The following is a 26,238-nucleotide window of genomic DNA, read 5'->3' as shown; positions in this document are numbered from 1 at the left end:
AGCACGCTTTAGGCAACGGAAGACCACAAGTGGCATCCATACGTCTCAGCACGCTTTAAGCAAGGGAAGAACACAAGTGGCATCCATACACCTCAGTCCGCTACAGGCAAGGGAGGACCCCCAAGTGGTATCCATATGCCTCAGCACGCTCTAGGCAAGGGAAGGCCACAAGTGACATCCATACACCTTAGCACGCTCCAGGCAAGGGAGGACCCCAAGTGCCATACATACGCCTCAGCATGCTCTAGGCAAGGGAAGACCCCAAGTGGCATCCATACACCTCAGTCTGCTCCAGGCAAGGGAGGACCCCCAAGTGGTATCCATATGCCTCAGCACGCTCTAGGCAAGGGAAGACCACAAGTGACATCCATACACCTTAGCACGGTCCAGGCAAGGGTGGACCCCAAGTGCCATACGTACGCCTCAGCACGCTTTAGGCAATAGAAGACCACAAGTGACATCCATACACCTCAGTCCACTCTAGGCAAGGGAGGACCCCCAAGTGGCACCCATACACTTCAGCATGCACTAGGCAAGGGAGGACCCCCAAGTGGCATGCATACACCTCAGTCTGCTCCCGGCAAGGGAGGACCCCCAAGTGGAATATATAAACCTCAGCTTGCTCCAGGCAAGGGAGGACCCCCAAGTGGCATCCATACACCTCAGTCTGCTCCAGGCAAGGGAGGACCCCCAAATGGCATCCATAAACCTCAGCTTGCTCCAGGCAAGGGAAGACCCCAAGTGGCATCCATACGTCTCAGCACGCTTTAGGCAAGGGAAGACCACAAGTGGCATCCATACACCTCAGTCCGCTCCAGGCAAGGGCGACCCCCAAGTGGTATCCATATGCCTCAGCACGCTCTGGGCAAGGGAAGACCACAAGTGACATCCATACACCTGAGCAAGCTCCAGGCAAGGGAGGACACCAAGTGCTATACATACACCTCAGCATTCTCTAGGCAATGGAAGACCCCAAGTGGCATCCATACACCTCAGTCCACTCTAGGCAAGGGAGGACACCCAAGTGGTACACATAGCCTGCTCCAGGCAAGGGAGGACCCCCAAGTGGCATCCATAAACCTCAGCATGCTCCAGGCAAGGGAAGACCCCAAGTGGCATCCATACGCCTCAGCACGCTTTAGGCAAGGGAAGACCACAAGTGACATCCATACACCTCAGTCCACTCTAGGCAAGGGAGGACCCCCAAGTGGCACCCATACACTTCAGCATGCTCTAGGAAAGGGAGGACCCCCAAGTGGCATCCATACACCTCAGTCTGCTCCAGGCAAGGGAGGACCCCCAAGTGGCTTCCATAAACCTCAGCTTGCTCCAGGCAAGGGAAGACCACAAGTGGCATCCATACACCTCAGTCCGCTCCAGGCAAGGGAGGACCCCCAAGTGGTATCCATATACCTCAGCACGCTCTAGGCAAGGGAAGACCACAAGTGACATCCATACACCTTAGCACGCTCCAGGCAATTGAGGACCCCAAGTGGCACCCATACACTTCAGCATGCTCTAGGCAAGGGAGGACCCCCAAGTGGCATCCATACACCTCAGTCTGCTCCAGGCAAGGGAGGACCCCCAAGTGGCATCCATAAACTTCAGCTTGCTCCAGGCAAGGGAAGACCCCAAGTGGCATCCATACACCTCAGTCTGCTCCAGGCAAGGGAGGACCCCCAAGTGGTATCCATATGCCTCAGCACGCTCTAGGCAAGGGAAGACCACAAGTGACATCCATACACCTTAGCACGCTCCATGCAAGGGAGGACCCCAAGAGCCATACATACGCCTCAGCATGCTCGAGGCAATGGAAGACCCCAAGTGGCATCCATACATCTCAGTCCTCTCTAGGCAAGGGAGGATACCCAAGTGGCACACATCGACTGCTCTAGGCAAGGGAGGACCCCCAAGTGGCACACATACGCTTCAGCACGCTTTAGGCAAGGGAGGACCCCATGTGGCATCCATATGTCTCAGCACGCTTTAGGCAAGGGAAGACCACGTGGCATCCATACGTCTCAGCACACTTTAGGCAAGGGAAGACCACAAGTGGCATCCATACACCTCAGTCCGCTCCAGGCGAGGGAGGACCCCCAAGTGGCATCCATAAACCTCAGCTTGCTCCAGGCAAGGGAAGACCCCAAGTGGCATCTATACACCTCAGTCTGCTCCAGGCAAGGGAGGACCCCCAAGTGGTATCCATATGCCTCATCACACTCTAGGCAAGGGAAGACCACAAGTGACATCCATACACCTTAGCACGCTCCAGGCAAGGGAGGACCCCAAGTGCCATACATACACCTCAGCATGCTCTAGGCAATGGAAGACCCCAAGTTGCATCCATACATCTCAGTCCACTCTAGGCAAGGGAGGATACCCCAGTGGCACACATAGCCTGCTCTAGGCAAGGGAGGACCCCCAAGTGGCACACATACGCTTCAGCACGCTTTAGGCAAGGGAGGACCCCCAAGTGGCATCCATAAACTTCAGCTTGCTCCAGGCAAGGGAAGACCCCAAGTGGCATCCATACACCTCAGTCTGCTCCAGGCAAGGGAGGACCCCCAAGTGGTATCCATATGCCTCAGCACGCTCTAGGCAAGGGAAGACCACAAGTGACATCCATACACCTTAGCACGCTCCAGGCAAGGGAGGACCCCAAGTGCCATACATACGCCTCAGCATTCTCGAGGCAATGGAAGACCCCAAGTGGCATCCATACATCTCAGTCCTCTCTAGGCAAGGGAGGATACCCAAGTGGCACACATAGACTGCTCTAGCCAAGGGAGGACCCCCAAGTGGCACACATACGCTTCAGCACGCTTTAGGCAAGGGAGGACCCCCAAGTGGCATCCATATGTCTCAGCACGCTTTAGGCAAGGGATGACCACAAGTGGCATCAATACGTCTCAGCACGCTTTAGGCAAGGGAAGACCACAAGTGGCATCCATACACCTCAGTCCGCTCCAGGCAAGGGAGGACCCCCAAGTGGCATCCATAAACCTCAGCTTGCTCCTGGCAAGGGAAGACCCCAAGTGGTATCCATATGCCTCATCACACTCTAGGCAAGGGAAGACCACAAGTGACATCCATACACCTTAGCACGCTCCAGGCAAGGGAGGACCCCAAGTGCCATACATACGCCTCAGCATGCTCTAGGCAATGGAAGACCCCAAGTTGCATCCATACATCTCAGTCCACTCTAGGCAAGGGAGGATACCCAAGTGGCACACATAGCCTGTTCTAGGCAAGGGAGGACCCCCAAGTGGCACACATACGCTTCAGCACGCTTTAGGCAAGGGAGGACCCCCAAGTGGCATCCATACGTCTCAGCACGCTTTAGGCAAGGGAAGACCACAAGTGGCATCCATACGTCTCAGCACGCTTTAGGCAAGGGAGGATACCCAAGTGGCATCCATACACCTCTGTCCACTCCAGGCAAGGGAGGACCCCCAAATGGCACACATAGCCTGCTCTAGGCAAGGGAGGACCCCCAAGTGGCACACATACGCTTCAGCACGCTTTAGGCAAGGGAGGACCCCCAAGTGGCATCCATACACCTCTGTCCACTCCAGGCAAGGGAGGACCCACAAATGGCACCCATATGCCTCAGCACGCTCTAAGCAAGGGAAGACCACAAGTGACATCCATACACCTCAGCACGCTCTAGGCAAGGGACGACACCAAGTGGCATCCATACACCTCAGTCCGCTCCAGGCAAGGGAGTACCCCCAAGTGGCATCCATATACCTTAGCACGCTTTAGGCATGGGAAGACCACAAGTGACATCCATACACCTCAGTCTGCTCCAGGCAAGGGAGTACCCCCAAGTGGCATCCATACGTCTCAGCACGCTTTAGTCAAGGGAAGACCACAAGTGGCATCCATACGTCTCAGCACGCTTTAGGCAAGGGAAGACCACAAGTGGCATCCATACACCTCAGTCCGCTCCAGGCAAGGGAGGACCCCCAAGTGGTATCCATATACCTCAGCACGCTCTAGGCAAGGGAAGACCACAAGTGACATCCATACACCTTAGCAAGGTCCAGGCAAGGGAGGACCCCAAGTGCCATACATACGCCTCAGCATGCTCTAGGCAATGGAAGACCCCAAGTGGCATCCATACACCTCAGTCCACTCTAGGCAAGGGAGGATACCCAAGTGGCACACATAGCCTGCTCTAGGCAAGGGAAGACCCCCAAGTGGCACACATACGCTTCAGCACGCTTTAGGCATGGGAGGACCCCCAAGTGGCATCCATACACCTCTGTCCACTCCAGGCAAGGGAGGACCCCCAAATGGCACCCATATGCCTCAGCACGCTCTAAGCAAGGGAAGACCACAAGTGACATCCATACACCTCAGCACGCTCTAGGCAAGGGACGACACCAAGTGGCATCCATACGCCTCAGTCTGCTCCAGGCAAGGGAGTACCCCCAAGTGGCATCCATAAACCTCAGCTTGCTCCAGGCAAGGGAGGACCCCCAAGTGGCATCCATACACCTCAGTCTGCTCCAGGCAAGGGAGGACCCCCAAGTGGCATCCATAAACCTCAGCTTGCTCCAGGCAAGGGAAGACCCCAAGTGGCATCCATACGTCTCAGCACGCTTTAGGCAAGGGAAGACCACAAGTGACATCCATACACCTCAGTCCGCTCCAGGCAAGGGAGGACCCCCAAGTGGTATCCATATGCCTCAGCACGCTCTAGGCAAGGGAAGGTCACAAGTGACATCCATACACCTTAGCACGCTCCAGGCAAGGGAGGACCCCAAGTGCCATACATACGCCTCAGCATGCTCTAGGCAAGGGAAGACCCCAAGTGGCATCCATACACCTCAGTCTGCTCCAGGCAAGGGAGGACCCCCAAGTGGTATCCATATGCCTCAGCACGCTCTAGGCAAGGGAAGACCACAAGTGACATCCATACACCTTAGCACGCTCCAGGCAAGGGAGGACCCCAAGTGCCATACATACGCCTCAGCATGCTCGAGGCAATGGAAGACCCCAAGTGGCATCCATACATCTCAGTCCACTCTAGGCAAGGGAGGATACCCAAGTGGCACACATAGCCTGCTCTAGGCAAGGGAGGATCCCCAAGTGGCACACATACGCTTCAGCACGCTTTAGGCAAGGGAGGACCCCCAAGTGGTATCCATACGACTCAGCACGCTTTAGGCAACGGAAGACCACAAGTGGCATCCATACGTCTCAGCACGCTTTAAGCAAGGGAAGAACACAAGTGGCATCCATACACCTCAGTCCGCTACAGGCAAGGGAGGACCCCCAAGTGGTATCCATATGCCTCAGCACGCTCTAGGCAAGGGAAGGCCACAAGTGACATCCATACACCTTAGCACGCTCCAGGCAAGGGAGGACCCCAAGTGCCATACATACGCCTCAGCATGCTCTAGGCAAGGGAAGACCCCAAGTGGCATCCATACACCTCAGTCTGCTCCAGGCAAGGGAGGACCCCCAAGTGGTATCCATATGCCTCAGCACGCTCTAGGCAAGGGAAGACCCCAAGTGGCATCCATACGCCTCAGCACGCTTTAGGCAAGGGAAGACCACAAGTGACATCCATACACCTCAGTCCGCTCTAGGCAAGGGAGGACCCCCAAGTGGCACCCATACACTTCAGCATGCTCTAGGAAAGGGAGGACCCCCAAGTGGCATCCATACACCTCAGTCTGCTCCAGGCAAGGGAGGACCCCCAAGTGGCTTCCATAAACCTCAGCTTGCTCCAGGCAAGGGAAGACCACAAGTGGCATCCATACACCTCAGTCCGCTCCAGGCAAGGGAGGACCCCCAAGTGGTATCCATATACCTCAGCACGCTCTAGGCAAGGGAAGACCACAAGTGACATCCATACACCTTAGCACGCTCCAGGCAATTGAGGACCCCAAGTGGCACCCATACACTTCAGCATGCTCTAGGCAAGGGAGGACCCCCAAGTGGCATCCATACGTCTCAGCACGCTTTAGGCAAGGGAAGACCACAAGTGACATCCATACACCTCAGTCCGCTCCAGGCAAGGGAGGACCCCCAAGTGGTATCCATATGCCTCAGCACGCTCTAGGCAAGGGAAGGTCACAAGTGACATCCATACACCTTAGCACGCTCCAGGCAAGGGAGGACCCCAAGTGCCATACATACGCCTCAGCATGCTCTAGGCAAGGGAAGACCCCAAGTGGCATCCATACACCTCAGTCTGCTCCAGGCAAGGGAGGACCCCCAAGTGGTATCCATATGCCTCAGCACGCTCTAGGCAAGGGAAGACCACAAGTGACATCCATACACCTTAGCACGCTCCAGGCAAGGGAGGACCCCAAGTGCCATACATACGCCTCAGCATGCTCGAGGCAATGGAAGACCCCAAGTGGCATCCATACATCTCAGTCCACTCTAGGCAAGGGAGGATACCCAAGTGGCACACATAGCCTGCTCTAGGCAAGGGAGGATCCCCAAGTGGCACACATACGCTTCAGCACGCTTTAGGCAAGGGAGGACCCCCAAGTGGTATCCATACGACTCAGCACGCTTTAGGCAACGGAAGACCACAAGTGGCATCCATACGTCTCAGCACGCTTTAAGCAAGGGAAGAACACAAGTGGCATCCATACACCTCAGTCCGCTACAGGCAAGGGAGGACCCCCAAGTGGTATCCATATGCCTCAGCACGCTCTAGGCAAGGGAAGGCCACAAGTGACATCCATACACCTTAGCACGCTCCAGGCAAGGGAGGACCCCAAGTGCCATACATACGCCTCAGCATGCTCTAGGCAAGGGAAGACCCCAAGTGGCATCCATACACCTCAGTCTGCTCCAGGCAAGGGAGGACCCCCAAGTGGTATCCATATGCCTCAGCACGCTCTAGGCAAGGGAAGACCACAAGTGACATCCATACACCTTAGCACGGTCCAGGCAAGGGTGGACCCCAAGTGCCATACGTACGCCTCAGCACGCTTTAGGCAAGGGAAGACCACAAGTGACATCCATACACCTCAGTCCACTCTAGGCAAGGGAGGACCCCCAAGTGGCACCCATACACTTCAGCATGCACTAGGCAAGGGAGGACCCCCAAGTGGCATGCATACACCTCAGTCTGCTCCAGGCAAGGGAGGACCCCCAAGTGGAATATATAAACCTCAGCTTGCTCCAGGCAAGGGAGGACCCCCAAGTGGCATCCATACACCTCAGTCTGCTCCAGGCAAGGGAGGACCCCCAAATGGCATCCATAAACCTCAGCTTGCTCCAGGCAAGGGAAGACCCCAAGTGGCATCCATACGTCTCAGCACGCTTTAGGCAAGGGAAGACCACAAGTGGCATCCATACACCTCAGTCCGCTCCAGGCAAGGGCGACCCCCAAGTGGTATCCATATGCCTCAGCACGCTCTGGGCAAGGGAAGACCACAAGTGACATCCATACACCTTAGCAAGCTCCAGGCAAGGGAGGACCCCAAGTGCTATACATACACCTCAGCATTCTCTAGGCAATGGAAGACCCCAAGTGGCATCCATACACCTCAGTCCACTCTAGGCAAGGGAGGACACCCAAGTGGTACACATAGCCTGCTCCAGGCAAGGGAGGACCCCCAAGTGGCATCCATAAACCTCAGCATGCTCCAGGCAAGGGAAGACCCCAAGTGGCATCCATACGCCTCAGCACGCTTTAGGCAAGGGAAGACCACAAGTGACATCCATACACCTCAGTCCACTCTAGGCAAGGGAGGACCCCCAAGTGGCACCCATACACTTCAGCATGCTCTAGGAAAGGGAGGACCCCCAAGTGGCATCCATACACCTCAGTCTGCTCCAGGCAAGGGAGGACCCCCAAGTGGCTTCCATAAACCTCAGCTTGCTCCAGGCAAGGGAAGACCACAAGTGGCATCCATACACCTCAGTCCGCTCCAGGCAAGGGAGGACCCCCAAGTGGTATCCATATACCTCAGCACGCTCTAGGCAAGGGAAGACCACAAGTGACATCCATACACCTTAGCACGCTCCAGGCAATTGAGGACCCCAAGTGGCACCCATACACTTCAGCATGCTCTAGGCAAGGGAGGACCCCCAAGTGGCATCCATACACCTCAGTCTGCTCCAGGCAAGGGAGGACCCCCAAGTGGCATCCATAAACTTCAGCTTGCTCCAGGCAAGGGAAGACCCCAAGTGGCATCCATACACCTCAGTCTGCTCCAGGCAAGGGAGGCCCCCAAGTGGTATCCATATGCCTCAGCACGCTCTAGGCAAGGGAAGACCACAAGTGACATCCATACACCTTAGCACGCTCCATGCAAGGGAGGACCCCAAGAGCCATACATACGCCTCAGCATGCTCGAGGCAATGGAAGACCCCAAGTGGCATCCATACATCTCAGTCCTCTCTAGGCAAGGGAGGATACCCAAGTGGCACACATCGACTGCTCTAGGCAAGGGAGGACCCCCAAGTGGCACACATACGCTTCAGCACGCTTTAGGCAAGGGAGGACCCCATGTGGCATCCATATGTCTCAGCACGCTTTAGGCAAGGGAAGACCACGTGGCATCCATACGTCTCAGCACACTTTAGGCAAGGGAAGACCACAAGTGGCATCCATACACCTCAGTCCGCTCCAGGCGAGGGAGGACCCCCAAGTGGCATCCATAAACCTCAGCTTGCTCCAGGCAAGGGAAGACCCCAAGTGGCATCTATACACCTCAGTCTGCTCCAGGCAAGGGAGGACCCCCAAGTGGTATCCATATGCCTCATCACACTCTAGGCAAGGGAAGACCACAAGTGACATCCATACACCTTAGCACGCTCCAGGCAAGGGAGGACCCCAAGTGCCATACATACACCTCAGCATGCTCTAGGCAATGGAAGACCCCAAGTTGCATCCATACATCTCAGTCCACTCTAGGCAAGGGAGGATACCCAAGTGGCACACATAGCCTGCTCTAGGCAAGGGAGGACCCCCAAGTGGCACACATACGCTTCAGCACGCTTTAGGCAAGGGAGGACCCCCAAGTGGCATCCATACGTCTCAGCACGCTTTAGGCAAGGGAAGACCACAAGTGGCATCCATACGTCTCAGCACGCTTTAGGCAAGGGAGGACCCCCAAGTGGCATCCATACGTGTCAGCACGCTTTAGTCAAGGGAAGACCACAAGTGGCATCCATACGTCTCAGCACGCTTTAGGCAAGGGAAGACCACAAGTGGCATCCATACACCTCAGTCCGCTCCAGGCAAGGGAGGACCCCCAAGTGGTATCCATATACCTCAGCATGCTCTAGGCAATGGAAGACCCCAAGTGGCATCCATACACCTCAGTCCACTCTAGGCAAGGGAGGATACCCAAGTGGCACACATAGCCTGCTCTAGGCAAGGGAGGACCCCCAAGTGGCACACATACGCTTCAGCATGCTTTAGGCAAGGGAGGACCCCCAAGTGGCATCCATACACCTCTGTCCACTCCAGGCAAGGGAGGACCCCCAAATGGCACCCATATGCCTCAGCACGCTCTAAGCAAGGGAAGACCACAAGTGACATCCATACACCTCAGCACGATCTAGGCAAGGGACGACACCAAGTGGCATCCATACACCTCAGTCGGCTCCAGGCAAGGGAGTACCCCCAAGTGGCATCCATATACCTTAGCACGCTTTAGGCATGGGAAGACCACAAGTGACATCCATACACCTCAGTCTGCTCCAGGCAAGGGAGTACCCCCAAGTGGCATCCATAAACCTCAGCTTGCTCCAGGCAAGGGAGGACCCCCAAGTGGCATCCATACACCTCAGTCTGCTCCAGGCAAGGGAGGACCCCCAAGTGGCATCCATAAACCTCAGCTTGCTCCAGGCAATGGAAGACCCCAAGTGGCATCCATACACCTCAGTCCGCTCCAGGCAAGGGAGGACCCCCAAGTGGTATCCATATGCCTCAGCACGCTCTAGGCAAGGGAAGGCCACAAGTGACATCCATACACCTTAGCACGCTCCAGGAAAGGGAGGACCCCAAGTGCCATACATACGCCTCAGCATTCTCTAGGCAAGGGAAGACCCCAAGTGGCATCCATACACCTCAGTCTGCTCCAGGCAAGGGAGGACCCCCAAGTGGTATCCATATGCCTCAGCACGCTCTAGGCAAGGGAAGACCACAAGTGACATCCATACACCTTAGCACGCTCCAGGCAAGGGAGGACCCCAAGTGCCATACATACGCCTCAGCATGCTCGAGGCAATGGAAGACCCCAAGTGGCATCCATACATCTCAGTCCACTCTAGGCAAGGGAGGATACCCAAGTGGCACACATAGCCTGCTCTAGGCAAGGGAGGATCCCCAAGTGGCACACATACGCTTCAGCACGCTTTAGGCAAGGGAGGACCCCCAAGTGGCATCCATACGTCTCAGCACGCTTTAGGCAAGGGAAGACCACAAGTGGCATCCATACGTCTCAGCACGCTTTAGGCAAGGGAGGATACCCAAGTGGCATCCATACACCTCAGTCCGCTCCAGGCAAGGGAGGACCCCCAAGTGGTATCCATATGCCTCAGCACGCTCTAGGCAAGGGAAGACCACAAGTGACATCCATACACCTTAGCACGGTCCAGGCAAGGGAGGACCCCAAGTGCCATACATACGCCTCAGCATGCTCTAGGCAATGGAAGACCCCAAGTGGCATCCATACACCTCAGTCCACTCTAGGCAAGGGAGGATACCCAAGTGGCACACATAGCCTGCTCTAGGCAAGGGAGGACCCCCAAGTGGCATCCATACACCTCTGTCCACTCCAGGCAAGGGAGGACCCCCAAATGGCATCCATATGCCTCAGCACGCTCTAGGCAAGGGAAGACCACAAGTGACATCCATACACCTCAGCACGCTCTAGGCAAGGGACGACACCAAGTGGCATCCATACACCTCAGTCCGCTCCAGGCAAGGGAGGACCCCCAAGTGGCATCCATATACCTCAGCCTGCTCTAGGCAAGGGAGGACCCCCAAGTGGTATCCATACGCTTCTGCATCCTAACCCTAACCCTAACCCTAACCCAAACCCTAATCCCAAGTGGTATCCATACACCTCAGCATGCTCTAGGCAAGGGAGGACCCCCAAGTGTCATCCATAAACCTCAGCATGCTCTAGGCAAGTGAGGACCCCCAAGTAGCCAAAATACGCCTCAGCACGCTGCAGGCAAGGGAGGACCTCCAAGTGGCATCCATACAACTCAGCCCGCTCTAAGCAAGGGAGGACCCCCATGTGGCATCCATACAACTCAGCACACTCTAAGCAAGTGAGAACCCGCAAGCGAGACCATATGCTTCAACATGCTCTAGGCAAGGGAAGGCTCCCAAGCGGCATCCATATGCCTCAGCACACTCTAGTCAAGGGAGGACCCCCAAGTGGCATCCATATGCCTCAGCATGCTCTAGGGAGGACTCCCCCAAGTGGCATCCATACACCTCAGTCCACTCTAGGCAAGGGAGGACCTCCAAGTGGCATGCATATGCCTCAGCAGGCTCTTCTCAAGGGAGGACCCCCAACGGTATCCATACACCTCAACGCGCTCTAGGCAAGGAGACCCCTGCATAAAATTTGTCCATTGGGGATTCAGGAAGGACATTCCTTTTTGACAAATTTGACAAATCTGTTGAGGATAAAAGGAGTGGAGTGAATACAGGACAGTAGAATGTTTGATTTCATCACGGCATTTGAGGAGATGATACATCTGTAGGTGAAGGATCCATGGAGCTAGAGGTAATGTATTAAGATGGCTCGAGAATTGTTTAAGCAATAGAAGGCAGAAGGTTGGGATAAATTGTTGTTTTTCTGCTTGGCATTCAGTGGTGAGTGACATGCTACAAGGGTGGGTGATGGTCCTGCAAATTTTACAATCTTTCTTAATGGTTTGAAAGAGGGGTCTGAGTGTTGTGTGTCCAAGTTTGGAAGAGGGGTCCGAGTGTTGTGTGTCCAAGTTTGGAAGAGGGGTCCGAGTGTTGTGTGTCCAAGTTTGGAAGAGGGGTCCGAGTGTTGTGTGTCCAAGTTTGGAAGAGGGGTCCGAGTGTTGTGTGTCCAAGTTTGGAAGAGGGGTCCGAGTGTTGTGTGTCCAAGTTTGGAAGAGGGGTCCGAGTGTTGTGTGTCCAAGTTTGGAAGAGGGGTCCGAGTGTTGTGTGTCCAAGTTTGGAAGAGGGGTCCGAGTGTTGTGTGTCCAAGTTTGGAAGAGGGGTCCGAGTGTTGTGTGTCCAAGTTTGGAAGAGGGGTCCGAGTGTTGTGTGTCCAAGTTTGGAAAAGGGGTCCGAGTGTTGAGTGTCCAAGTTTGGAAGAGGGGTCCGAGTGTTGTGTGTCCAAGTTTGGAAGAGGGGTCCGAGTGTTGTGTGTCCAAGTTTGGAAGAGGGGTCCGAGTGTTGTGTGTCCAAGTTTGGAAGAGGGGTCCGAGTGTTGTGTGTCCAAGTTTGGAAGAGGGGTCCGAGTGTTGTGTGTCCAAGTTTGGAAGAGGGGTCCGAGTGTTGTGTGTCCAAGTTTGCTGATGATGCTAAATTGAGTGGAAAAGCAAATTGTGCAAAGGATGTGGAGAGTTCGCAGAGAGATATAGATAGGTTCAATGAGTGGGCAAGGGTTGGGGAGATGCAGTTGGTAAATGCCAGGTTATGCACTTTGGAAGATCAGGTGATCATTTTAATGTTGAAAGAAAGACTTGAGCACACTGCTTCAGTCTCGGCCAAATTCACTCCCCCATCAATACCACTTTAATACAGTAAGGAGCACATACTGGCTGGTTGTCAGCGTGGATGGGGTGTGGTTTAGGATAGTCTTGTAGGCACAGGGAGGATGTCTACAAGTTATCCCAACCTCTCAAAATGGGTATGACCGAGGTTTAGAGGGTGGAACCCCGGGCAGGGACTGAGGATGAAGTGGGATCAGCATTGAGAGCTCTGTGTCAGGGGCCTCAGGAGCACCATTCCTTTGGATGGTGGGGGTAGGGTGTGACGAGTTGGTCAGGGTCTTCAAAGGGCCAGGAGGAGGATGGGAGGTGGGGGTTTCACGGTTGGGTGGGTCAGATAGTTAGAGAATTCAGAGCCATAAAATCTGGAGATACTGTAAATTTGAAATTAAAAATTAAAAAGACGCGAAAGACTCAGCAGATCAGGCAGCATCTGTGGAGAGAGGAACCAGGTTCAGCACAATTATTTAAGGATAACAGAATGGCAGCTGCCTTCCTGGTGTGGTCTCCAGGCATCCTACACCATTGCAGCAAGGCTTTCCCACTTTTGTATTGCATTATAAGGAGTAACATTCCACTGACCATCCCAGCTCTTGCTGCTTCGAGCATTCTCCATGGTGTTGGGTCGATCTTAGACCCGAAACATTCACTCCTTCTACTTGGCCAGCTAAGTGTTTCCGACATTACCTGGCTTTCTGTCAAGGGCTTGGGACTTGGGGCGCTCAGCGGCAAGTCTAGGGTGCAGGTGATGGAGTGGGGAGTTTTCTGCTGGTGGAGAGGAGGTGTTACAGCACTGTAAACAGGTCATTTAGGCAAACAAAGCCCCCAATCCAGCATTGTGGTGGGAAAACCTGATTGTCCCTAGGTTGACTAGCAATACTCACTATGCGGACATTTCAGTCATGGTTCCCTCCTAAGCTCCAGAAGGGACATTGTGTGGGAAATGACATAATTTCAAGCTACCTGAAGCGAGAAACACTTTAATTGCACAAGGATATTGCCCTGTCAGACTTTAAGACTGACTCACTTCACTCTTGAAAAGATTGATTTCCAATTGTACAAAACTGAAATAAACAGTGCGATGCAATTTATTCTCAACCATGACATTCTAAATACTTGACAAAATCTCCATGAAATTTTATGCATTATAAAAGCAGGGTTAAAACTACAGGGTTGACACAAGGTGCTTTCAAACTGCCGTGTAAAATGGGGTTAACTGGGAAATTTGCCCAATTAGCGCCCAACTCACAAGGCAGCTTGAAAGGGTCGGACCCAGTCAGTGTCGTCCAAAGTCAACCGGGTCCCTGCCCTATCTCGGTGGTACCAGTTAAACTTACCCAGGACGTGCCGACCAGCAACTTGAATAGCAAAATGGCCGACCCGGTTACTCCTGTGACGTCAGCCCTTACGCGCTGGCATCACAAGGAAGTGTCTGCAGTGATCAGGGGGAGAGGGGGGTCGCTGCCAGGGCCTGCAGTGGAGAAATGGGGGTTGAGAGATGGGGACACAATCGAAGGGAGTGAGGTCGATGTTGTGGGGGTGGGGGGGGGTGACTGCCCCGATCAGCGGGAGAGGAGTCACCCTGATCAGTGGGAGAAGGGTCGCCACGATCAGCAGGAGATGGGTCGCTGCAGCAGGGGAGAGAGAAGAGGAATCGGCTGCCGTGGAGGAGAGAGGGGAGGGGTCGCTACCACAGTGGGGAGAGAGAGAGGAGAGGGGCTGCTGCCACAGAGGGGAGAGAGAGGAGAGGGGTTAGCTGCCGCAGATTTGGGGGAGCATGATTGATGGTGGGAGGGAGACTGACAGTTGGCGGAGGGGTTGGGGGAGACTAGTTTGTGTGATGCATCATCGCAGGGGCGGGATCCCCCTTAAATCACTGGGTTGGTGATTTACTGGGACTATCCCCCCTCAGCTTAAAAGGAACTGGAGCCCCCTTTGCCCCACTAATTGCACCTGGGTCCCAGGAGGGCTACCCGGGGGGTGGGGGGGGGGGGTCACTTAGTGAAGAGCAAGTCTCCCTCCCTCTGCCTGATCTCCTGCTGAATGTCAACGAAACCATTCCAGTGTGGAGTTTTCTTTGCTCCCTGTGGCTGATCAAAGACACAGGAGTGGCAGAGAGCAGGAGGTGGTCACGGCCAGCAGTGAAATCAGGGAAGACCTCAGTTGAACCTCATCACCAGATATTGGATTGTGTTTGAATCTAAACAAATCCTGCCTGGAGCCACAGAGTCGTCCAGATCCTTGGGTCCATCACATCCATCCTGGCTCTTGCCCACCTGCACTAATCCCATTTCCCGACATTAAATCCGTACTCTGCCTTGCAGTGAGTTCCAGAATGTCAATCACTTTCTGTGTGAAATTACCCCTCTGATTGCCCCTTTAAGTTTCCTTCCTCTCTACGATAGCCCGTCATGGGAAAATTATTCAGCCCTATCTATTGCCTGTTACATGCTTCAATCAGGGCACTCCTCAGCCTCTTTCATTCCAGGGGGAATATGCCAAGCCTATCCAGTCTCTCCCCATTTCCAGGGGATGTCCTGATGAGTCTCCTCTGCAATCTTTCCTTCCGATAATGTGGTGACCAGAACAGAACACAACATTCCGAGTGCTGCCTTATCAGTGTTTTCCAACCTTCCCTGTGCAGACGCTGGAGTTTTAAGTTTCTTGCAACAAGCCTGAATAGAATAATGCTGCAAATTGTTTGCCTTGTATGAAGCATCAAACATGTAAAGAGTGTTTTAAACTTAACAATCCATACAAATATAAATGATGCAATCCAAAATAAGTCTCTTTAATTTGCAGCTTTGTGTGATTGCTCAGTTCCCTGTGGACTTCGAGTAAATGGTTTGGTAAATAGGTTTGAAAAGATAATAACTTTCTGTTTCCTGTAATACCATGGGTGTGATGACATTATTGTTGGACCAGCGAGATAAATTGCACCTTGTTATGATTCAGTGAGAGGAGATCCCAGCAAAGGGAGAGCTGTTGCTTACCTCTCCCTCCTCAGAGAACTTGCTGTATGTGGCCCTTGAGTCTGTCTTAGTCTAGTGAATGGGAGGGGAGTGGCTTGGGAGGGAGGGTGGAAGAAAAGGGTTCCAAAAGATAATATAGGCAGAGCAAAAGGCCACAGGTGCATGGGTTCTCGAACATGGGACTCAAATAAACATTGGTCATGCAAATGCAAGGGGCAGCAGGAACAGCAAATGGAGGTCATGTGTTCGTCTTTGTAGCCAGTGAGTGGGGGGGTGGTGGTTGGGAATGCATTTCTTGCCGCAGTTCCAGAGAGCCTCAGGGAGGAGCATTTTGTGTCATCTGGCCTCCTCGCATGAGAAAGGAGGTTCTCGCTGCAGCGTCTTTCACAGAGAGCAACAACTCCCTGGAATTCTCTGCCTGTGTGGGTGGTGGAGGCCAAATCTTTTGGTATATTTAAGATGGAGAGAGATAGAGACTTGAAAGAACAAGGAAGTGAGAAATCTGGGGGATTGTGACAGAAGGAGGAGATGCAGCCAGTGTAGATCACCCAAGGTTGCGTTGAATGGCGGGGTGGATTCCTCCAGTTGTGTTCTTATGGAGGCATCAATGTCCCACCAGAGTGATTCCTGGGACCACAGTGAGAGATTGGGTTGAATAAGGTATGTGTGTGTTCACTGGGTACAAGAAATAGGAGAGGGGTGGGGGGAGGTTTCTCTTGGAATTTTTGGCAGATGGGCGCAAGGAAGGATGTTTCCCCAGGCTAGAATGGGTAGAATGAGGGGCCATGAGCTGAGAAGAATTCCCCAACTGGAGGGTGGTGAACCTGCGGAATTCACAACCACAGGGCGATGGAGGTGGAGACACTGAACAGGTTTCAGGAGATCAATACATTTCTAACACAAAAGCTATGATGGTTTCAGGGAGCCTATAGGCATATGGCATTGATCCATGATCTCGTGAATGGTAGAAGAGTCTCAAAGGACCAAATGGCATGCTGCTGTACGTTTCTACGGATAATTGAGGGCACAAATGTGAATTGGACGGCATGACATGGCAGCCATATATGGATAGTGACTATAAGACAGTGAATAGAACATGCCAGAATACAAGATCAATCAAATTTTGAGTGGGAGGAGGAGAAATATTGAACAAGGATTAAATAATTTTCCTCAGAGAGAAGGAAGGAAGACTTTACAACTAGAATTAATGAAGAGGGAGCATTGTGGTAGTAGAGTGTACAAGTTCAGTCATTGGGAAAATGCTCTAGATTATAATGGGGAATGTCACTTTCATGTAGATTGGCATCAGACAAAGTCTCATAGGTGGTGATATTCATGGGTGTACTTCATTCTACATGGGACTAAGATTCATCGAGAAGGGCGGCACGGTTGGTGTAGCAGTTAGCGCAATGCCGTTTACAGTGCCAGTGATCATGACTGGACCGTCTAAGGAGTTTGTACGTTCTCCCCCGTATCTACGTGGGTTTTACCTGGGGGCTCCAGTTTCCTCCCACCATTCAAAAACACACTGGGGGGTGTAAGTTAATGGGATGTAAATTGGGTGGTATGAGCTCATGGGCTGAAATGGCTACTGTATGTCTAAATTTTAAAAATATAGTATGATTGATTCATTAGTTTTAATTAACTTCCCAACCACTGGGCAACTTCAGTGATGCATAGATCAGCTGACTCGCAACGTGAAAAATGCCGGTTCAATCTTGACCTCTGCTGCTGTCTGTATGGAGTTTGCATGTTCTCCCTGTGGCTGCACGAATTTCCTCCCTGGTGCTCCCGGTCTCCTCCTACATCATACTATATGGTAGGTTAATGGCCTGCTGTAAATTGTTCCCAGAGAGGCAAGATATGGGGTACATTTGTAAGTATGTGAGGGGGATGGAGGGTAGGATTTGTGTATCATAGAAAAGAGGAGCAGAAGTCCATTCAGCCCATTGAGTCTGTTCCACCATTCTGTATGATCATGGCTGATGTTCCGTCCTCTATTCCTGCTTTCTCTCCAAACCCTCAATCCTTTTAGCCGTATGTCCAACTCCCCTTTCGAATATCTCTCATGAACTGGCCTCACATCTTTCTTCTCTGAAGAAGTTTCTCCTCATCCCAGTCCAGAATAGTCCCCACTTATCCTGAGACCCTTGCAACATTGGGAACATTTTTCCTGCATCTACCTGTCTAGTCCTGTCAGAATTATACAGAACCCCTCTCATTCTTCCAATTTCAGTGAGTATAACCCAGGTCAATCCAGTTTTCTTTCATCTGCCAACCCAGGGATCAGTCAGATGAACTTTTGATGCACCCCGTCAATGGCAAAGAATATTGTTCCTCAGCTTAGGAAACCAAAACTGCACTCAGTACTCAAGGTGTGGCACAATAGAACTGCAGTAAGTGGGCTTAATGGTCAGAACAGACTTCATTTCAGCCTGAACAACTCCATGAAGACTCAAAGTTTTCTTTATTGTCCTGTAATAACATATAAATACATGATATACTTTAAATGTTGTCTGCCATAAGGCAGAGAGTCACCATGAGCATTGCCTGGTGACCCTACCAATAGCAAAAGACAGTCCCTTCAGAGACGCCATATGTCCATGGATTTGCCTCCAGCGCTCCTGCAGCCTCTGCCACCGCACAGACTCCCGCCCGAACCATTGGCCACCCGAGCTTCAGATCGGAACCTCCGATACGATCAGGAGACGCTTCTTGCCTTCTTGCCCTCGGCACCCTTTCAAATTCCAGTACCCGGGTTTGGCGCCCGTATGAGTCCCAATATTTGAGGTTCCCAGCATTTGATTTTGCAGGTCACAAATGCCAGCCTTGCTCAGCACATCAAGAGAGAGTGACCTCTTAATTTCAATCAACAGAAAAAACTGTCACCAGCAACTAAAGTGCCAAAGAACATAGAGCTAAAGGAAATATTAGCATAAGAAAGGTGTCAGATCCCTGGCTTCCAAAGCAGGATTTCAAAGAGATTGTCATTTAAAGAGAAGGGAGTGTTTGAGAGAATATGGACATCCACATATCTCTCCTGGAGGCAGCACATCTAGGTAATGGTGAAGAAGACACACGAATGCCTCTACTTTCTAAGAGGTCTGAAGAGATTTGGCACGACATCAAACTTCTGCAGCTGCACTGTGGATAGAATATTGGCCGATTGCATCACAACCTGGTTTGGTAATTTGAATGCCCAGGAACACAGAAGGTAGCAAACGTAGCCTGGTCCATCGCAGGCCCCAACTTCCCATCCATTGCAGGGGTTTATGTGAGCCACCGCCTCAAGAAGGCAGCCATCAACACGTATAATCCAAGGAAGAAGCACAACATGTTTGTTAGAGTGCGGCAACCTTACTGGAAGTATATTGGCGCACAGATGGGTCAGTTCCCCTCCCTCCCCCACCCCTTCGAAGTAGAGGTATGATAGTAATCCATCCCAGCAGGGAAATTAAAGTGACCAAGAATAGTGGGAGGTGGGGCAGGTGACGGGTTTTTTGAGTGGAGTTTGAGGGTTTTTTCCTTTTAATTTTTTTCGTTAGCCTATGTTACTGAGCCATCCTGCACTTGATCTTGGTCAAAAGGCCCAGAAGCAATATTTAGCCATCCTGGTGGTTCCCCCACCCCCACCCCACCCCACCAGGGTTCTGAAGGGGTCTATGACCCCAGCGGAATTTGTATCTGTACTGTTTTTTCAATGGGGAGGGGGTGGGGGGGATAAACAAAGACTCTGTGTATTGTATGAATGTTGAAAGTTAATACTGTATGAATTTTGTGACCCTATGAAAATCGAAATAAAATATTCAACCTAAGGTAGAAGGCAGCCATCATCATAAAGGATCTCTATCGCACTGGTCATAACCCCTTCTCCCTTCAGGCACAAGGTACAGAACCCTGAAATCCACACCCTCTTGGTTAAAGAACTGTTTTTAATCCAACACCTATCAGGCTCTTGACCCTCTCAGTACAAATCATAAACTACTCCAAAGGATCTGTCTGCACTGTTTGATTGCACTAACTGCAATGGTGATTCTCCTTATTATCTCTTTTCCTGTCTCATGAGCACATTGTGGTGAATGATCATATTCATAATATTGTTGCTGGTGTATCTGTGGCTGCAGCAAGTAGGAATCTCGCACATCGGAACATTGAACTCATGTGTATGACACTAAACTCTCATCACATAAAATGGAGGACATTGGGGGCCTGAGACAGAAGGGTAGTTACGGCCTGGGGTTGGCTTCATCTCCTACTTTCCTGTATTTTCATTTGAGAACATTGCAGATCCTCTGACTATAATCAGACCCAAGTTTTATTTTTAATTTGATAGACTCTTCAGACCTGGAAAGTTTGCTCTTTCTCTCTCCGCAGATGCTCCCTGCCTCACTGAGTATTTCCAGCATTATCGGTTTCTCACTGTGAAACATCTGCAGTTTTTGACCTCCATTGCAGCCTTCCAGGAACTATTCTATTCAGGAGCCCGTTCCTTTAGATCAGAAAGAATATCCAGTGATCTACGATTTAAGAAAAATATGAGAAGAAAATCGGGGAATTGTAGACCAAGTTAGCTTAACAGGTGTGCTAAAAAAATGACTAAAGTCTATAAAGGCTCTGTTTGACCCATTGAGTTTTTCCAGCATTTGTGTTTGTATTTTCAACATCTATAATTAAGGGGAGCACGACCAAAAACCCGGGAAATTTTTAGCTGACAGGAAAGAGTACGTGAAGATTTGAAAAGTACCTGATGAACATTGGAAATGTTTGAAGCAGTGATCTCTCTCTCTCATTCAGTTCAATGAGGCATTTAATAAAGTCCATCACAGCTGGCTCACTCTAATGAGCTTGAAGCCATGTTATTTGACCTGGTTTTAGAAATTGCGCAAGAGACCAGGATACAAAGATGGGAACATATGACGAGCTCCATCAGCAGACGTGACCTGTGGTGTTTCCCGGGGCATTTGAGTTTGAGGCTGTACAGCTTACTGTGTTTACCAGCAGCTCCGGCTGTCGAGACGGGAAGATGACCCTTCTAAGTGGCCGGTTGACACTAAGATAGGCAAAGTTGTAGATGGGGAAGCTCTGTTCAAAAAAGATTTCTAACCCGGCAATTGGAATTCATTGCAACCGAACAGAAAGAGTATTTTCCTATTGATGACAAGATTGAACACTCAAGAGATGTTGGAGTCCTTGTGCCGACGAGTTCATCGTACATAGGCACCAAAATTCTAAAATGCTGCAGGTGAACAGTCACTGGCAGAAATAAACTAGATAAATAACATAAATAAGTTCAATATTAAAAAGAGACAATAAATACCAAAAAAATATAGATAATAAATATTCAGAGCTATCGAGGCAAAATAAAATGACAGCAGATAGTCCTTTAGTGATGTCGGAGCAGTCCATGACTTTTGCACCAATTGCGGTTGTTCTTGAACCTCGAGGTGCTGATCTTCAGGTTTCTGCACCTTCTGCCTGAAGCTGAAGTACAAAACAATAGAAACAGAAAGTAATTTTTCTTTTAAAAAAAAGGCTCAGGCAAAGCTGGCCTTTGATTTGAGTGAATGAAACTAAAAGAGGACGGAGACTTTGAAAGGGCTGTGTAAATGCCTGGTTGGATTACATGATGAGCGTAGCAGACCTTCAGGGTATGTACTAGGCAGAAGCATGCAGCAGGCAGCCAGGCCCTCAGCCCCCTGAGTCCATGCTCATTACCAAGCATCCATTCACCTCCGACCCTACACCAATTCTATTTTATTTTGCTCTTGCTGTCGTCAACCCCAGATTCTAGCCCACTCAAGGGAAAGTTTCATCAAAATAAATAACTTTCCAAGCCACACACCTTTGGGAGGTGGGTGGAATCTGGAGCACCCATGGGAAACCCACGTGCTCATGAAGAGGATGTGCAGACTCCACACAGACAGCACAGGAGGTCAGGGTTAAGACCCTTAAACAGGAAAGTCGCCCAATAAACCTTTACAGAACAGTAAATTTGGCATCGTCTGGTATGTTCCATTCAGTTCTGAAAACTTTGATATGGAAAGTATAGGGTACTTTAAGATTTACCAGAATATTTCTCCTTTCTCTTTCTCACTCTCCCTCTTCCTCTCTCTCTCTCTTCTTTTTCTCCTTTCTTTCTCTCTCTCCTATCCCTAACTCTCCTTTCTCTCTCCTTGCTCTTCTTTTTCATTCTCTCTCTTTCCTTTTTCTTTCTGTACTTTCTCTTTTAAGTTTAGACCATACAGCACGGTGATGGGCCATTTCAGCCCACGAGTCCATGCCGCCCAATTTACACCCAATTACCTTATACCCCCTGGTACATTTCCAATGGTGGGAGGAAACTGGAGCCCTCGGGGAAACCCCATGCAGACATGGGGAGAACATGCAAGACCGCTACGCCCACTGTCCTGCCCCACTTTCCTCTCCTTTCTCAATCTCTCCTTTCTCTCTCCCTCTTTTCTGTCTCTCCTTTTCCTTACTCTCTTCTTCCTCTTTCCTTTCTCCCTCTGTTTCATTTGTATAGCTCCCCCCCCTCTCTCTCTCTCTCTCTCTCTCTCTCTCTCTCTGTTTGTCTGTCTGCTTTCGCTCTCTGCATTTCCATTCACTGACTGTCACGTTCTCTGTTTCAGTTACAGTGAATAACTGATGACAAGGAAACAAGGCGACAGACAAAATAAGAAGTGAAGAGGCAGCTGACTCCACTCATCAAGGCCCATTTTGGGGATCCTCTGGACAGTCTGATGTCTCATCACCTTGTCTTCAGTATGCGCACTGCCTTTATCTGACACCCTGTCACCTCCTTCCTTGGATCTCAATTGCGCTTGGGAGGACCGACAGCCCACTTGTATCATTGCTGTAAATTTTCTTCCCTTGCTCCTGTTTCATTTTTCCCCCAATAACAATTGTTCTCAGTTTGTACAATACTGAGGACGTTTTCAAAAGTTGGTGTGAAGCGAGAATGTAGCGCTTTACAAAGAAAAACACATTTCTAACTGTCTTGTTTTTGTTTGTTCTTCGAGCACCGTCTCATCCACTGCGTGTTCAGAGCTGATGCACGACAGGAGAATGTTACTGGTATCACACGCCCGTAACCACGCCTGACATTAATGGTGCAGCGCTGAGGGAGTGCCACATTGCTGAAGGTGCACTGCTGTTCAAATCAGGTGATAAACTGAGTGTTGGCCTGCCCAGTTGCTGGGGGTGCATTTGGGGAGGGTCAGTGGGGGGGGGGGGAGAGGTGGTGGTAGGGTGTGGGGGAGGGAGAAACCTGAAGAAGAAGAGGGTTGGGTGCAGGAGGATGGTTACCCTGGTTCATGTTCAAGCTTACTGTCACAAACAGCAAGAAGCAGTGATTGAGTCTGTTTCTTGATCGGAGATTCAGCAGATAAGCCAACTATCTCACTGCTAATTCAGAGGACAATGCTAAATGCAAAATTGCTGCCCCACGTCATGTTTGCAAACATACTTTAGAACATATATATCCTTGGTGTGCAGACAAGGGCCAGAAAAGATGCCATTTCAAACTGTAACCACTTCAGTGCAAAAACAGGCCATTTGGCCCATCTAGTCCATGGCAAACTATTTTTTAGCTTCATCCCGTTTTGCACCGTTCATACCTCTCCCATCTGTGTAGTTTTTTTTCTTAAATGCCAAACTCAATCTCACATTCACCACTTGCGCTGGTAGCTTGTTCCAAACTCTGTTTAAATGCAGGTTTATTTATTTTTCCACTGGATTTTGTGCAGGCCATTTTGCTGGGTGCTACAGGTATGCTTGGTGGTGAAGTCCAATGAGGGAAGCCCTTGGACGACGTGGTCCAACAGTGCAGCAGGGAGGACACACAAGGTTCCCTTTCCCCTTGGTCAGGAAATGGTGCATGGCAATGCCCACCATTACTCATGAGATAGAAGGAGGCCATTTGGCCTTTGAGTTGATGCCAGCTCACTGAACAATCCCTCCCACCTCCCCACCCACTTATTTGTCTGTGGTCTATTTTCTCTCATGCACCCTCCACCTAAAATTCCCCTCCCCATGACACGAGGGGACGCGGGCACTGGGACGCGAGAGGAAACCAGAGCACCCGAGGAAGGCCCGCATCATCACAGGTCAAATGGGCATACTCCGCGCACTGTGTGCACCTGAGGTCGGGAAGATTTCCCACCCCCACCCCACCCTCCCAGAAGCGCAAGACAGCAGCACTACCCTCTGCACCACTGGAGGTACAATCACTGGAGGAGCCACGAGAGAATGATGAGAACTTGGAAGATCCTCTACTGAGAGTTGATATTGGGCTCTCAGCATCAGAAATGGAGATGAAACGAGAGGCTACTTCATCCCCCATGATGCCCCGGATCACCCATCGATGGTGTTCAACCTGCATGTCACCACCATTTACCCAACAGCACTTTATATCCCTGAATTTAAAAAAAAATTAACTTGAAAGTTAATAGAGGATTATTGATGTGTCGTGGGAAAGGATTTGATTGCTATTAACACTTAAATCATCAAGGCCTGACTCTCGTGCAGGTAAATGGAATTTGTATAGATTCAGCGATATACGGTGAAAAGCTTCGGTTTGGCCTTTAAAAACCTCCCAACACTGGGACAGAATCATCAATCCATTGTGCTGTACAGCACCCAAAGAGGCCCTTGGGCTCTCTGCATCTACTCCAATCTATACAAATTCCATTTACCTGCACGAGAGTCAGGCCTTGATGATTTAAGTGTTAATAGCAAAGGCAAAGGAGGAAAAACCCAACACCCATCCCCAACCAACCAATTTTCCCCTGCAACTGCTGCAATCGTGTCTGCCTGTCCCGCATCGGACTTGTCAGCCACAAACGAGTCTGCAGCTGACGTGGACTTTTTACCCCCTCCATAAATCTTCGTCCGCGAAGCCAAGCCAAAGAAGAAAAGAAGCAATCAAATCCTTTCCCACAACACATCAATAGCCCTCTATATTCCTAAGAGTCTTTTGAATGTCCCTATTGTACCAGCCTCCACAACCCCCACTCCCAGCAAGGCATTCCAGGCACCTACTACTCTGTGTAAAAAAAGTTACCTCTGATGTCTCCCCTAAACTTTCCTCCAATTTTCTAACAATGGAGACTTGTCACTGCTGGAGAACTTTCCGATAATATTGGTTAACGGTTTCTGTCACACTGCCTTCATTTTTTCTCTCTGACCATGGCCAAGGAAAGTAAGTTTGTACTGAGAGGTTGTGGAGAACATGGCAGGTTTGCAGAGGCCTTTTTAAGTTTCAAGGTTCTCAAACGCATTGACTAGTAGTCTCGCAGAATAAAACATCAGAGCGGAATTAGGCCATTCAGCCCCTCGAGACTTCCTCAGCCATTCGAGTCATGGCCGATGTACTTTACCTCTCAGTGAGGTTGCTGCATGGTCATGTGCCATCCTGTTCCTGACAATGATATCATTCAGGAAAGGGGGGGGGATGGAATCAGAACCCACATTTGAGTGTTGCCTCCTTTTTACCCATTGATTGAAGGGCATTGTTTCAGCTTGTGGCTGTCGGCTTCTTCCCCTTTCTCTTTCCCCTGCCCCACCCAACCCCACCTCCCACCGTGTGAACTGGTCAATTTTCCAGTTTTTTTTTAACCAGGAATATCTGGGGAAGTGGGAACATTTGGATTGTGACCAGCAAGAAATATTCAACTATTTTCACCAATGTGCAGGGAAATAAATATCACAGAAAGTCCATTGCCCAGGCTCATTCACTGATTAGTTTCACTGATTGGTTTGTTAAATTGGCAACTCTACTCAGAGAAGCCTGGGATGTTGACTCTGGGTTGAATGCAACCATGAGGGTGCAATTACATGACATAATTCCCTGCCTGCCCTGATATTGGTCACTTCATCCAGAGTGCAGCCTTCCAAACCAACTGGAAAGCCAGTAGACTCTTTCCTCACCTGTAACTATTTTTTTTTGGTAATGTAGAGATGTTTGAGGAGAATGAAACACGTGAGCTTCTAGGATTTTTTCACAGCGTTGCATCTTTCCAACTTCCCAGAACCTCGAAGGCTTGCCAGCCCTCGAGAAGCCTCAGGACTTAATTTGGGCTGGGAACGGCAACACCTGTGCAAAAAGGATGCAACTAATTAATCAAACCAATCAATCCATCAAAAAAATCCCTCCCACCCCCTCCCATTTTATTCTGGTGCCTGTCTGGTTTTTACTCTGACCTGGACGAAGGGCTCTCCCCTGAAATGTTAGTTAAATATCTTTGCTACATGAGGACTTGTTGAGTTTCTCCAGTACTTTCGTGTATTGAGCAAATGCACATTTTCCAGTCTAAACTGGTAAATGAGATGGGATCGACACAACACAGATCTAAACTGGTAAATGAGATGGGATCGACACCACACAGATCTAAACTGGTAAATGAGATGGGATCGACACAACACAGATCTAAACTGGTAAATGAGATGGGATCAACACAACACAGATCTAAACTGGTAAATGAGATGGGATCAACACAACACAGATCTAAACTGGTAAATGAGATGGGATCAACACAACACAGATCTAATTGAAGTGGATGATGACAAGATC

The 26,238-nt window shown here is 50.6% G+C and overlaps 1 protein-coding gene across 3 annotated transcripts in view; it reads left to right on the top strand.

The window, feature by feature from the left end:
• The window catches only part of LOC138744601 (RNA-binding Raly-like protein), an 838,833-nt gene extending 816,173 nt beyond the window's left edge, over positions 1–22,660 (top strand). For 2 of the 3 annotated variants that reach the window (XR_011345644.1, XR_011345643.1), the window contains exons 7-8: positions 20,043–20,247; positions 22,298–22,660. The gene's annotated coding sequence lies outside the window, so the exon portion shown is untranslated. The remainder of the gene's footprint in view (positions 1–20,042; positions 20,248–22,297) is intronic. The other variant, XM_069901004.1, reaches the window with a different exon arrangement.
• The last annotated feature ends 3,578 nt before the right edge of the window (positions 22,661–26,238 follow it).

Source organism: Narcine bancroftii, chromosome 10 (assembly GCF_036971445.1).
Source record: "Narcine bancroftii isolate sNarBan1 chromosome 10, sNarBan1.hap1, whole genome shotgun sequence".
Lineage (NCBI taxonomy): Eukaryota > Metazoa > Chordata > Chondrichthyes > Torpediniformes > Narcinidae > Narcine > Narcine bancroftii.
Note: the sequence above shows the minus strand (reverse complement) of the source record. Positions and strands in the feature narration are given on the sequence as shown.